Below are 13,071 nucleotides of genomic sequence, written 5' to 3'. Positions count from 1 at the left end.
GACCAAACACGTAAAAAATGTCAATATTTTTAGTCCTCTACATGATGAATAAGAGGAAAAAAATTTGGTTAAATTTGACTAAGGAAAACGTACAATATGGCCTCCAAGAGAGAAATCTCCCTTTTGTGGGGGAAAAAGGGCCACCCAAGCCTAATACCAAGACAAGGTAGGCTTGGTATTAGGCTTGGTGAGGTAGGATAGGAGCATCACCAACCCTAGTGGCAAGCCTTTGGAGTGTGCATGCTGCCCATGTGGAAGGCTGAGTCATCTATTTTTGCCTTGCAACCATGCCGCGTTGTTAGACCGCATGGTGCCATGTCATCAAGGAGATGTGACATCACTCCTTGCCATGTCACCTTAGATTGCCACACGTGCTGCCACATCAGCCACATGTGCCACCTCATCATTCCACATCATAGGAACTCTTGGAGCCATGTCATCACACCTTGCCACCTTGGCATACCTCGTCAACATTGCCACATCACCAATCCCTCCACCTCAATTTGCCATGTCAATCTACCACCTCATGAATGCCAAATCATCATGCCACATCACATTTCCACATCATGGAAGAGACTCATATATTCCACACCATATTGCCACATTATCACCATGCATGGTGCCACATCAGCCACATGTATACACATCATGATGATGGCGAGCCACATCCTCCTCAACATGCATGGTATAACTTACCATGCATGTTGAGGATGTGGCTCGCCATCATCATGATGTGTATACATGTGGCTGATGTGGCACCATGCATGTGATTTGAGTGCGAGGCATAGAATACCACGATCGAGGTTTATGACCACGATGTGCATGAGGCATAGAATACCATGATCAAGGTATTTGGAGGTATTTGGAAATGGCAAAATAATCAAATGGCAAATCAAATTGTCATGGTTTATGACCATGATCGAGGTATTTGGAGGTATCCAAAGGTGGTAAAATAATCAAATTATCATGGTTTATGACCACGATCGAGGTATTTGGAGATATTTGGAAGTAGCAAAATAATCAAATTATCATGGTTTATCACATAGGTTATTCTCAAATTGCATTAATGAAAATATTAATCAAGATAGGCACATATGTTATGCGAATATTAAACTGAAATAAAATCAAATGATGCAAATATTCAAAATTAACATTGGATTCCATGTATATATAATATGATTAAAATCAACTTATTTGAGTAGACCACAAAAATTAGTTTCAAAACAAAATCAAACGTAATTTTAGTAGCCAATTATTTTCAACTTAGCACCTTCTCCACCAATAATAATCAAGAGCAATCTAGTGGATGAGTTCAGGCTCTCTATAAGACACCACGTTTTGGTTCATTTCACCCATTCTTAGCCATTCTTGCCTCCCCATCACTTTGTCGCACCTTCCATCCTACTTTCATTGAGAATGGGTTCTCAAAGCCGTAGAGCTAGTAGACATGAAAGATGTAGGAACCCCCCCCCAAATCTCATTGGCGAGGAGTGCAAGTGGAAGGCTCGTGAGCACAAGAGAGCCTCTAGAGCTAGAGCTCGGGTTGCCAACACTGATCCACCTCCACCTCTACATCCCACCTCCATCTCCACCTCCAGCTCCACCTTCACCCCCACCCCCACCCCCACCTCCATTGTCCCCCCCTCCACATCCTCATCCACTCCCCTACCTCCAGCCTCCGCCCTTCCCCTAGCCACCTACATTTTGCCCTCCACCTCTACCTCTTCCCTCTCCACCCTCCCCCCTCGATCGTCAGTTCTGTGCATGTTTGAGGACATTTCCTATAGGGGTGGTTGTCTCAGTGGTGGACTTTGCGGAGAATTATACCTTTGCACCATAGCATGAGATCCAATCGGAGTATTATTTCTCCAAACAGGTGACATGTGATTGAGTTATTGGTTTTTTATGGCCTCATTATATTGAATTATTTCAATAGTCATATTTTTTTTCATTGCCATATTGCAGGTTGCTCTATATTTGTGCACATTAGCTATCGTCATGCACAGGCTCATGTGGATGGCATTGATAGCACCATGGACTCACGTGTCATTGTGTGAGAGTATCACTTCTACATTAGTGATGATCAATCGCATGATGCCCATTTTGTGCAGCATTGCTTCACTTTGCATAATAGTTTCTTGAGGGATCATGGTGTCACATGGCAGTGGTGCTAGATCTGGCTAGACGGCTATGGTGGTCAGTTCAAATCTACTAGACAGTTTTATTGGTTCTGCAGATGGCACCATGAGAAAGGCATTCCGATCACATGGAGCTACTTCGAGACAAGGCATGGTAAGGGAGAGCACGATGGTGCAGGTGCTTGTGTGAAACGTGCTTTGCATCAATACCAGTTGCATCACAGTGCCGATCGCTTCAAGGATGCACATGATGTGGTGCGGTGGTGTAGCCAACACTAGTGCTATCTCCTCGTTTCAGTCGCATGACGATAGGGTGGTGAGCTGGTATTTTTGGTGCATGGACATTGGGAGTCTTGATCGGTCTAGGCCTTTTGATTGTCGTTCAGTGTCTGGCACTCTTGATTTCCATTCCATCAGGAGCATAGGTGAGTCTCACCCCGTGATCTTTTCTCGACAGTTTGCATGTTTTTGCTCCGCATGCATTGATGATGATTGGGGAGGGTGCGCCATGATACCATGGGCCAATCCATGGGCACGGCGAGTGCTTTCTCCCTTCCAGCCTTGGGAGGAGGTACATGATGATCGATGATCAGGATGTAGGATTCACTTCCTCTAGAGATTATGACCAGCTTACAGATATGTTGCATATTGGTGATATCTTCGTGTTCATTGCTTCGGAGGGCAATGAGGAGGGTGTGGATTATTACTTGTTGCGATGCTCTATGGCAAAGAGTGTGCTGAATGAGGATATAGTGGATTGGCATGGGATCCACTTCGATGCTCATAGCATGATTGTAGGTGGCCACTATTTTTAGCAGATACAAAGGCGTGGTCATTATATTGAGTTCCAGGAGTACATGGTGGATCAAGAGGCATACATGTATTCTCATCTTGTTGTTGCGATCAAGATTACTTTGAGTCATGTTCGCACTTGCAAGGCGACGTCCACTCCACGATGGTGCCTTGCAGTGGAGGATCATGAGAGCATACTTGCAACTATTGGCATGAGAGCCGATCCTGAGGAATAGCACATTACATATCATAGTTTTGGGATCATCAGTTGATCAGATAGATTTTTATTAAGTATCACTAGTTGATTACATATTTTTGTATTCGATATGTATAGGCTCACTGTGTGACTGTACCATTGTCATTTTCATGGACTCATATTTTGTATTTCACTATGATGGTTTTATACACGTTCATACACATCATTGTATTAGATTCTATTTTATACATGATGTCCGTTGTCTTCTCAATGGGATTTGTTGTTCTGTAAAACAAAAAATTGTTTATTAGTAGTTATGTTGTAATTGTGTTTTGTGCTTTAGGACATTTTAAAAATGTGACTAAGAAAATTCGTGCACGTACTAACCAAATATGCATGTGGACTTATTTGTTGGGGATGAAACTTTGCATGGCTCTTAGGCTACCTAGACCTACATCCATGCAAGATTTGGTATCCAAATGATTTGTTATGTGCCACGTGGAAGGTATAGTGCGCACATTTTTGCAAGCACTCCCTACTAGTGACTATGTATAAAAAATGGCGCACGTACTAACCAAATATGCATGTGGACTTATCTATTGGGTATGAAACTTCACACAGCTCTTAGGCTACCCTAGACCTACATCCATGCAAGATTTAGTCTCCAACTGATTTGGTATCTGCCACGTGGAAGGTATAATGTATACATTTTTGCAAGCACTCCCTACTAGTGACTACGTATGGAAAATGGCGCACGTAGTAACCAAATATGCACGTGGACTTATCTATTGGGAATGAAACTTTGCACTGCTCTTAGGCTACCTTAGACCTACATCCATGCGAGATTTGGTCTCCAACTGATTTGGTATGTGCCACGTGGAAGGTATAATGCGTACATTTTTACAATCCCTACTAGTGACTACGTATGAAAAATGACGCACGTACTAATCAAATACACATGTGGACTTATCTGTTGGGGATAAAACTTTGCACAGCTCTTAGGCTACCCTAGACCTACATCCATGCAAGATTTGGTCTCTAACTGATTTGGTATGTGCCACATGGAAGGTATAATGGGTACATTTTTACAATCCCTACTAGTGACTACATATGAAGATGGCGCACGTACTAACCAAATATGCATGTGGACTTATCTGTTGGGGATGAAACTTTGCACAACTCTTAGGCTACCCTAGACCTACATCCACGCAAGATTTGGTCTCCAAATGATTGGGTCTGTGCCACGTGGAAGGTATAATGTGTACATTTTTACAATCCCTACTAGTGACTATGTATGAAAAATGGCCCACGTACTAACCAAATATGCATGTGGACTTATCTGTTGGGGATGAAACTTTGCACCACTCTTAGGATACCCTAGACGTACATCCAGGCAAGATTTGGCCTCCAACTGATTTGGTGTATGCCACGTGGAAGGTATAATGCGTACATTTTTACAATCCCTACTAGTGACTACCTATGAAAAATGGCACACGTACTAACCAAATATGCATGTGGACTTATCTGTTGGGGATGAAACTTTGCACAGCTCTTAGGCTACCCTAGACGTACATCCATGCAAGATTTGGTCTCCAACTGATTTGGTATGTGCCACATGGAAAGTATAATGTGTACATTTTTACAATCCCTACTAGTCACTACGTATGAAAAATGGCACACGTACTAACCAAATATGCATGTGGACTTATCTGTTGGGGATGAAACTTTGCACAACTCTCAGGCTACCCTAGACCTACATCCATGCAAGATTTGGTCTCCAACTGATTTGGTATGTGCCACATGGAAGGTATAATGTGTACATTTTTACAATCCCTACTAGTGACTACGTATGAAAAATGGCACACGTACTAACCAAATACGCATGTGGACTTATCTGTTGGAGATGAAACTTTGCGCGGCTCTTAGGCTACCCTAGACCTACATCCACACAAGATTTGGTCTCCAACTGATTTGGTATGTGCCACATGGAAGGTATAATGCGTACATTTTTACAATCCCTACTAGTGACTATGCATGAAAAATGGCACACGTACTAACCAAATATGCTTATGGACTTATCTGTTGGGGATGAAACTTTGGGCGGCTCTTAGGCTACCCTAGACCTACATCCATGCAAGATTTGGTCTCCAACGGATTTGGTATGTGCCACATGGAAGGTATAATGTGTACATTTTTACAATCCCTACTAATGACTACGTATAAAAAATGGTGCATGTACTAACCAAATATGCATGTGGACTTATCTGTTAGGGATGAAACTTTGCACAGCTCTTAGGCTACCCTAGACCTAAATCCATGCAAGATTTGGTCTCTAGCTGAGTTGGTATGTGCCACGTGGAAGGTATAATGTGTACATTTTTACAATCCCTACTAGTGACTATGTATGAAAAATGGTGCACGTACTAACCAAATATGCATGTGGACCTATTTGTTGGGGATGAAACTTTGCACGGCTCTTAGGCTACCCTAGACCTACATCCATGCAAGATTTGGTCTCCAAATGATTTGGTATGTGCCACGTGGAAGGTATAATGCGTACATTTTTACAATCCCTACTAGTGACTACGCATGAAAAATGGTGCACGTACTAATCAAATATGCATGTGGACTTTTCTGTTGGGGATGAAACTTTGCGTGGCTCTTAGGCTACCCTAGACCTAAATCCATGCAAGATTTGGTCTCCAACTGATTTGGTATGTGTGCCAGGTGGAAGGTATAATGTGTATTTTTACAATCCCTACTAGTGACTACGTATGAAAAATGGCGCACGTACTAACCAAATACACATGTGGACTTATCTATTGGGGATGAAACTTTGCACGGCTCTTAGGCTACCCTAGAGCTACATCCACGCAAGATTTAGTCTCCAACTGATTTGGTATGTGCCACATGGAAGGTATAATGCGTACATTTTTACAATCCCTACTAGTGACTGCATGAAAAATGGCGCACATACTAACCAAATATGCATGTGGACTTATATGTTGGGGATGAAACTTTGCGCGGCTCTTAGGCTACCCTAGACCTACATCCATGCAAGATTTGGTCTCCAACTGATTTGGTATGTGCCACGTGGAAGGTATAATGTGTACATTTTTACAATCCCTATTAGTGACTACGTATGAAAAATGGCGCATGTACTAACCAAATATGCATGTGGACTTATCTGTTGGGGATGAAACTTTGCACGACTCTTAGGCTACCCTAGACCTACATCCACGCAAGATTTGGTCTCCAACTGATTTGGTATGTGCCACGTGGAAGGTATAATGCATACATTTTTACAATCCCTACTAGTGACTACGTATGAAAAATGGCGCACGTACTAACCAAATATGCATGTGGACTTATCTATTGGGGATGAAACTTTGCACGGCTCTTAGGCTACCCTAGACATACATCCATGCAAGATTTGGTTGCCAATAAATTTCGTATGTGCCGCGTGGAAGATATAATGCATACATTTTTGCATGCACTCCCTACTAGTGACTACATATGAAAAATGGCAAACATACTAACCAAATATGCCGGTGGACTTATCTGTTGTGCATGAAACTTTGCACAGCTCTTAGGCTACCCTAGACCTACATCCATGCAAGATTTGGTCTCCGACTAATTTGGTATGTGCCACGTGGAAGGTATAATGTGTACATTTTTACAATCCCTACTAATGACTACGTATGAAAAATGGTGCACGTACTAACGAAATACTTATGTGGACTTATCTATTGGGGATGAAACTTTGCACGGCCCTTAGGCTACCCTAGACCTACATCCATGCAAGATTGGGTCTCCAACTAATTCGCTCTGTGCCACGTGGAAGGTATAATGCGTACATTTTTACAATCCCTACTAGTGACTACGTATGAAAAATGGCGCACGTACTAACCAAATACGCATGTGGACTTATCTATTGGGGATGATTTTGGACCAATCGTACATAATCATGTATTAATGTTTGACACATGTTACTACCAATGAGCACCATTCCATGCTAAACATTGACATTTTTTTCTTAATCTACAATTTATAAAAATTAGTGACAATATTAGTGTAATAATTGCAAGCATTGATATATACGAAATTCAATATGATATTCAAAATGATAAAGTTCATAGCACGAGAGAGAGAGAGAGAGAGAGACCTTATACTTGAACACCTTTTCAATGCTTAATGTTTACAATTACTTCACACGGCATTATTTTTAAAATACCTTATGTATTAGATGTGTGAGTTAAGATATCTGAAATTCAAAATGATACTCCTAATTTTAAAATTTTATGTTAGATTTGAACAAACTATAAATTGAGATAAACAAAGTAAGAAGAACATCATGAAAGTACCAAAATGCTCATACATCATAAAAGTAAGAACAACATCATGAAAGTACCAAAATGAATGTGTACATCATCATCATCATCATGCAGAAGTGCATGCCTAAACAAGATATGTGTGAAGCCTAAACAATCGTCCTAAATCAGAATCTGATAACTCCACATATGATCCTCTAGTCGTCCTCTGACGTGGCTCCTGTATGACCCACTGCCCAACCGTCCGCTGTGTGCCCTTAGGCAAAGCCAGATCAGATGGTCCAGCCTCATCTCTTGGATCAGATGGGCCAACCTCATCCTGATGAAGAGGAGGGCATGCTGCACAAGCCACCACTGCCATCTCTGCCTCCCTCACGTCCTCTATGTATGCGCACCTCAGCTCCCAAAGTCATGCATCTGCGAATACTCGTGCCTCAAACCCAGCGCGAATAATCGTCTCTACATGTAGAAGACGCTGGTCTTGGCCCCGCCCAAGCTACTGCTCCACCCACTACTGCAATGATATATGAAGCTTTGCCTCTCTCGCTCAATACGACGTGCCTCCTCTGCTTGTGCCTCGTCACCTGGCATGAAATCACCATATGAGAAGCATCGCAGAACATGCTGCAACCACTGAAGTATCAGCACCCTCCTGCTGCAGCAAAGCTCTCTGTGCCTTCTCCCTGTAGTGCTCTGTCAAGACCACGTGGGCAAATGGATCAATGGCCTCACGATGACCAGGATACAGATCATCCATGCCTAGTCCTCTGTATGTGGCCACATCAATGTTAACAAAGCATACATGGCACACTGATCGTGCCACCATGTGGCGGGTCATGCAATGGAGATGTGCGATGTGGCCGCACCCTAGTCCAAACCACCCTACAGTGTCAAAATCCTCGTGACAAAGGAGCAAGTGGTGGTAGGAATCCTGGCTATGACTGGTGCGTCTATGGGTGTCCTAGTCAACACATCTATAGGATGAGCGAGGTACAGGGCCACACTAGGGTGGATCCTATGGCGAGATGGATCATGACTAATATGTCTCAACTACAAAATATAGTGCGCTGCTCGATGGTAGGCTATGCGTGTTTGAATCCTCTGCTCCTCTCAATCTGCCTCCAACCATCATACACGAGACTCCATATCCTGTCGCAATAGATGTGCCTGCCAAGCAAACATGTCACGTATATGATGAGAATGAACCAAAAAACTTCAGTTCAAAACATGCAACAAAAAAATAAACTAAAATAATCAGAATAACTAACCTCCAACAATGCCTCCAACTCTACAATCCGTGCGTCTCGAGTATCCAAGTCATGCTAAGGTGGTGTAGATGTGGGACGTGGTGTAGATGTGGGAGGCTCCATAGATGTGGGAGGTGGGAGAGGTGGAATCGAAAGTGATCTCGATAGGGCAGAGACCATGTCATGCAAGGATGAGGCCACTGAATGAACATCCCCCCTAATCTATCCTCCAATAGCTCGCAATGTCGGTGCAGGGATAGTGTGTAGCTCTGGTGCCTCATGTTGATGCCGAACACCTACAGTCTGACGCTCCTGACGCCCGATCCTACCATGTCTCGCTCCTGATCCTGGACGGCGAGTACTAACGTAGTCTACTCGATGACCAAGCTCAAACTCGGCGTATACCTACATGGCAAATGACCTGGCTATTTGATGGTTGTGAGGCAATCGACCACCATTCGTAGCAAGATATCTCGGATAAATGTGTGCTGCTCTGACGGGGTGCCTACAACGTAAAATATAAAAGGGCTACCCTGATCGTGGTCGCATCGCCTCAGTGTGAACATCCCAAAACATATCCTCTAAGGCCTGCTAGTGAGGTGACTCACGCTCAAACAACTCTAAAATGGCTCTCCAATCCAAGCCATGACCACCGATGTCTACCTCAGCCTGTGCCTGAAAGGTATCCAAAATGTCCTCAACTGTGTCTTATCGATAGAGCATCAATGACTGAATCGAGACTCACAACCAAGTGAGGGGGTGCCCTAGCATCCTACAGTGCCCTCATCTCAGCTCTCAAATTATGAAGTTTCTATTCAATGTATAGTGTGTATGATGAACAATCCAAGACCTCCAAATCTGGAAGAAAAAGGAAACTTTGCCTGCAAGATGGACTCGGTCCACAAGGCTTAAGTGCGGAGACAAAAAGGTGTCAATGTAGTCTCTGGTAATTTCAAGGTAAGCTTGTGTTCCAACATGGTCCTCTCTTTTCTATGCATTCCATTGTTTGCCAGTTCCCCCAAACACCATTGCACTTGTCTACTACATTTTCTTTGAGCTCCAGCCCAATTTTGGCAGTCATCTCGTCTAATATCTCCCTCCCTTAGCATATGCTTGTCGATGGAAAAAGCATCATACACAATAATAACATGATTTAAGGTGATCCAAACATTGCCAATAGCCAACTTACGCTTAGGCTTATTAAGAACATTGACTAATTTTTTCCCATTATGTACAAAGTCTTGATCATATAGCCCATAAAATTCATTTTCTAAAACTTTTGCTAAGAGTGGCCATCCATCCCATTTGATCCTAAATCTACTATCTTTTTTGTCTACATAGTCAGACATCATTAATGTCTATCGACTATCACCATCAGATGCATGCCCAATAATTAGACCAAGCATGGGCTTCAGCTTCTCATTCCATAAGTTGCCAATGGCATCCCATTGCTTGTGCGAACAAAGCTTGCATCAAATCGACTGCAAGTGCAATGAAGTACAATAACCAAGCATGGGAGGGCATCATGCAATGGGTTAGCAAGGAAAACTCTTGCACGTCCACCAATGACACAATTCTGAAAGGCATTAATAATATTCTTGTATCCTTTTTGTCCTTCTCCCACTTTGATCATGCATGTAGTCATGTACTCATGATCATTTGATTTATATCCATCAAAACCCACAAGCGTGTCATCTTTTGGATTCCACCTACAAGTAGTAATGAGCATGAGTTAGTAAGTACATTTGCAATTTCTCTTTAATTTAAAAGAAAATTTTAGATTAAGGAAAATTTGGATTAAGAAAGTTATTGTCATAAAAAAGAGCATGATATGATTACCTTATTCTCTTCTTCATGGCGGTTTCATCTTCCACTAACATGAAGGGAATCTTTGACATGATCCCATGCTTATCTTTCTCCTTTCTATAAATTTCAGCAAGTGCATCAAAGATATACTCATGTATGCTTGGTACAAAGTGGGTTGTAAGTCTTTGCCCTAGCTTTGTTGTTGATAAAGAAGGTCCGTTGAGATTGGAACTCAAGAAGTCATGTAACCTTGGGCCTCCCCACATTTTTGCAACCTTAAAATTTTCCTTTGTATTCTCACTATATCTTTGTCCTAATCTTGCCTATTTATGTTTGTAGCAACATCTTGTAAAAAGTCCCATAAGGCAACTTTACCACCAAATTTGTCCAACCTATGGGCTTCAATTATGTTATTGCAAAATCTTTTACATCCTTTCGATTGAGAGAGACTATGCTAGCTTCTCTTAAAGTCTAGACCCTTACTGAATCAATGGCAACCTGAGACCTTGCCCACCAGAGTTGCATAGAAAGATCTCTTGCTCGCCTTTTAGCAAAAAGAGTTGCATTTTTTAGTTCACTTTTTGTAAGATAATCTAGTCTTCTTCCACAACCAGTGCCCCTATGTCCACTCTTGTTCTCAACCTTCTCTTCTCTATACAATCTCATTCTAAAGTCAGCAAGTTTAACTATCCCCTTGCCATGGTGGCATGTGAAGCCTTCAAATTGTGAAATTCGCATGCAACTTATGTGACGAAAGCAGGGCCTCCACATAAATTTCATTATTACCATCATGTGATGTCGCCTTAACATGATGCTCTATAAACCAATGCTTTCCACCACATTGATCATCTAAGAAAGGCTTTATCTTAATGTATTTGTTATCTACTTTGACCTCATGGCTCCAAAGACCCCAATAGAACAAACTAAAATTTACAAAAGAGCTTTCAGTCTCTCTAGTATTACTTGAATTAGGAGATCGAGCACTCATACCTGGGCTTCTTGATTTTGTTGAAACCAAAAAGGTGCTAAGAGATCTTTGCTTTGGATCATGTTCCTTATCCTTTCGGGGATGCCTGTGATTGCTACCTTTAAACTTTCTTCTTTTTTCATGAGTGACTTGATGTGAGAGTTTGACTTTGTGTGCTCACTAAGAACCATGTACAAATCAGATCTTGGAGGACACAAACGTAGCCACACATCATCATATTTACATCACAACTTCACCAAGATTTTGTCCTTAAAATCATGTATTGTAGCCTCAATCACCTCAAAATCCCAACCTATTAATACAATATGAGATGAGTAAGAGACTTAGCGTAAGAACATGAAAAATAATATTTAATGAGGAATAAAGGAACAAAAGATACCTTCATTTGTCATCATAAAAGAATGCAACTTCTCTATTGCATCCTCTATCTCTCTTTTGTCATCCCTTACTAGTTGATGCACTAATTTTGGTCATATCTTCTTTTTGTAGTCCTAAAAAAACCACATACTTGAGCTCATGCTTTTTACTCTCCAAGATGTGAAATCTCATGAAGTTAGAGAAGCAATTGTAAACTGCGTGCTTGCCTTCGATCAAGCCTTTACTCTGTAAAGTTCATTACACTCATGACACCAAATCCGTACATGAGGTACACCATTTAAGTCCTCAGAATGCAACTCAAACCTATCATCTCTTGACACTACTGTTTCCCACAACTTTGATCTAACTCTATCACATTCCCGTTGCCAAAGTTCAAGAATATTGGAGCCTAGTAACTTGCTAGAGAGCTTTGAAGACATGTTCACTTGAGCTTCAAGATTTGCTTCACTAGTTGGTTGAGTGTAATGTCCCTTGCATGGAGTAAGAGCTTCTTCCATGCTGTGTGAACTCCTCTTTATGTGAACTACGAGGTGATCATTGATTATCCATCGTTCCTCTTGCCGTTTGGTTATTGTATACTCATCCTCAACAATCTCAAATGATCCCAATAGAAGCTCATCGCCTTCAATTTGTTCATGAACATAAGAGAATGTTGGATGAACTTTGTCTCTTGTCACCCTAACAAGACCTAGCTCCTCCTTGCTATCATTGTCAACCACTTGAATCCTAAAAAAGGATGCCATGATAGGAGCGAGTCTACTTCAAAATAAAAAGAGAACCTCAATTAGAACGTCTCCTCAACCTGTGCATGCGTGACTTAAAAAATTAATAACCAATTCTATGCAAGCTATGTGAGTTTGAATTTATTCATTATAAATACAAGTTATGTGCATGCCTTATGACTTCTAATTTTACTAAAAAATACACAAACTCTCCTCAAATCAATCAATAATTCTAACACACAAATTTTTTTTTGACAAATTAAAAATTATTTTATAGCAATTTATTAAATTCAAATAGTATAAAGGCACATATTAGTATTCAAATCTCAAGAAAGAAATAACCTTGAATTTTATAAACACAATCGTCCAAGTAGTAGCTTCACAATCAAATCGGATCAAAAAAACTGAGGCATCATCTCAACAGTAGGATGCAAACAAGCATGGGGTTGGTGTTATATCTTGTTAGACGACTA

General features: G+C 41.4%; 2 pseudogenes; both read right to left on the bottom strand.

Annotated features, from left to right (window-relative positions):
• Window positions 1–8,539: 8,539 nt before the first annotated feature.
• On the bottom strand, window positions 8,540–9,253 carry LOC147881243 (uncharacterized; annotated as a pseudogene).
• A 359-nt stretch (window positions 9,254–9,612) lies between these two features.
• LOC147881242 (uncharacterized) lies at window positions 9,613–10,349 on the bottom strand (annotated as a pseudogene).
• Window positions 10,350–13,071: the final 2,722 nt, after the last annotated feature.

This window comes from Dipteris shenzhenensis, chromosome 31, assembly GCF_047967505.1.
Source record: "Dipteris shenzhenensis isolate YYH24624 ecotype China chromosome 31, Dip_SZ_1.0, whole genome shotgun sequence".
Classification (NCBI taxonomy): domain Eukaryota; kingdom Viridiplantae; phylum Streptophyta; class Polypodiopsida; order Gleicheniales; family Dipteridaceae; genus Dipteris; species Dipteris shenzhenensis.
Note: the sequence above shows the minus strand (reverse complement) of the source record. Positions and strands in the feature narration are given on the sequence as shown.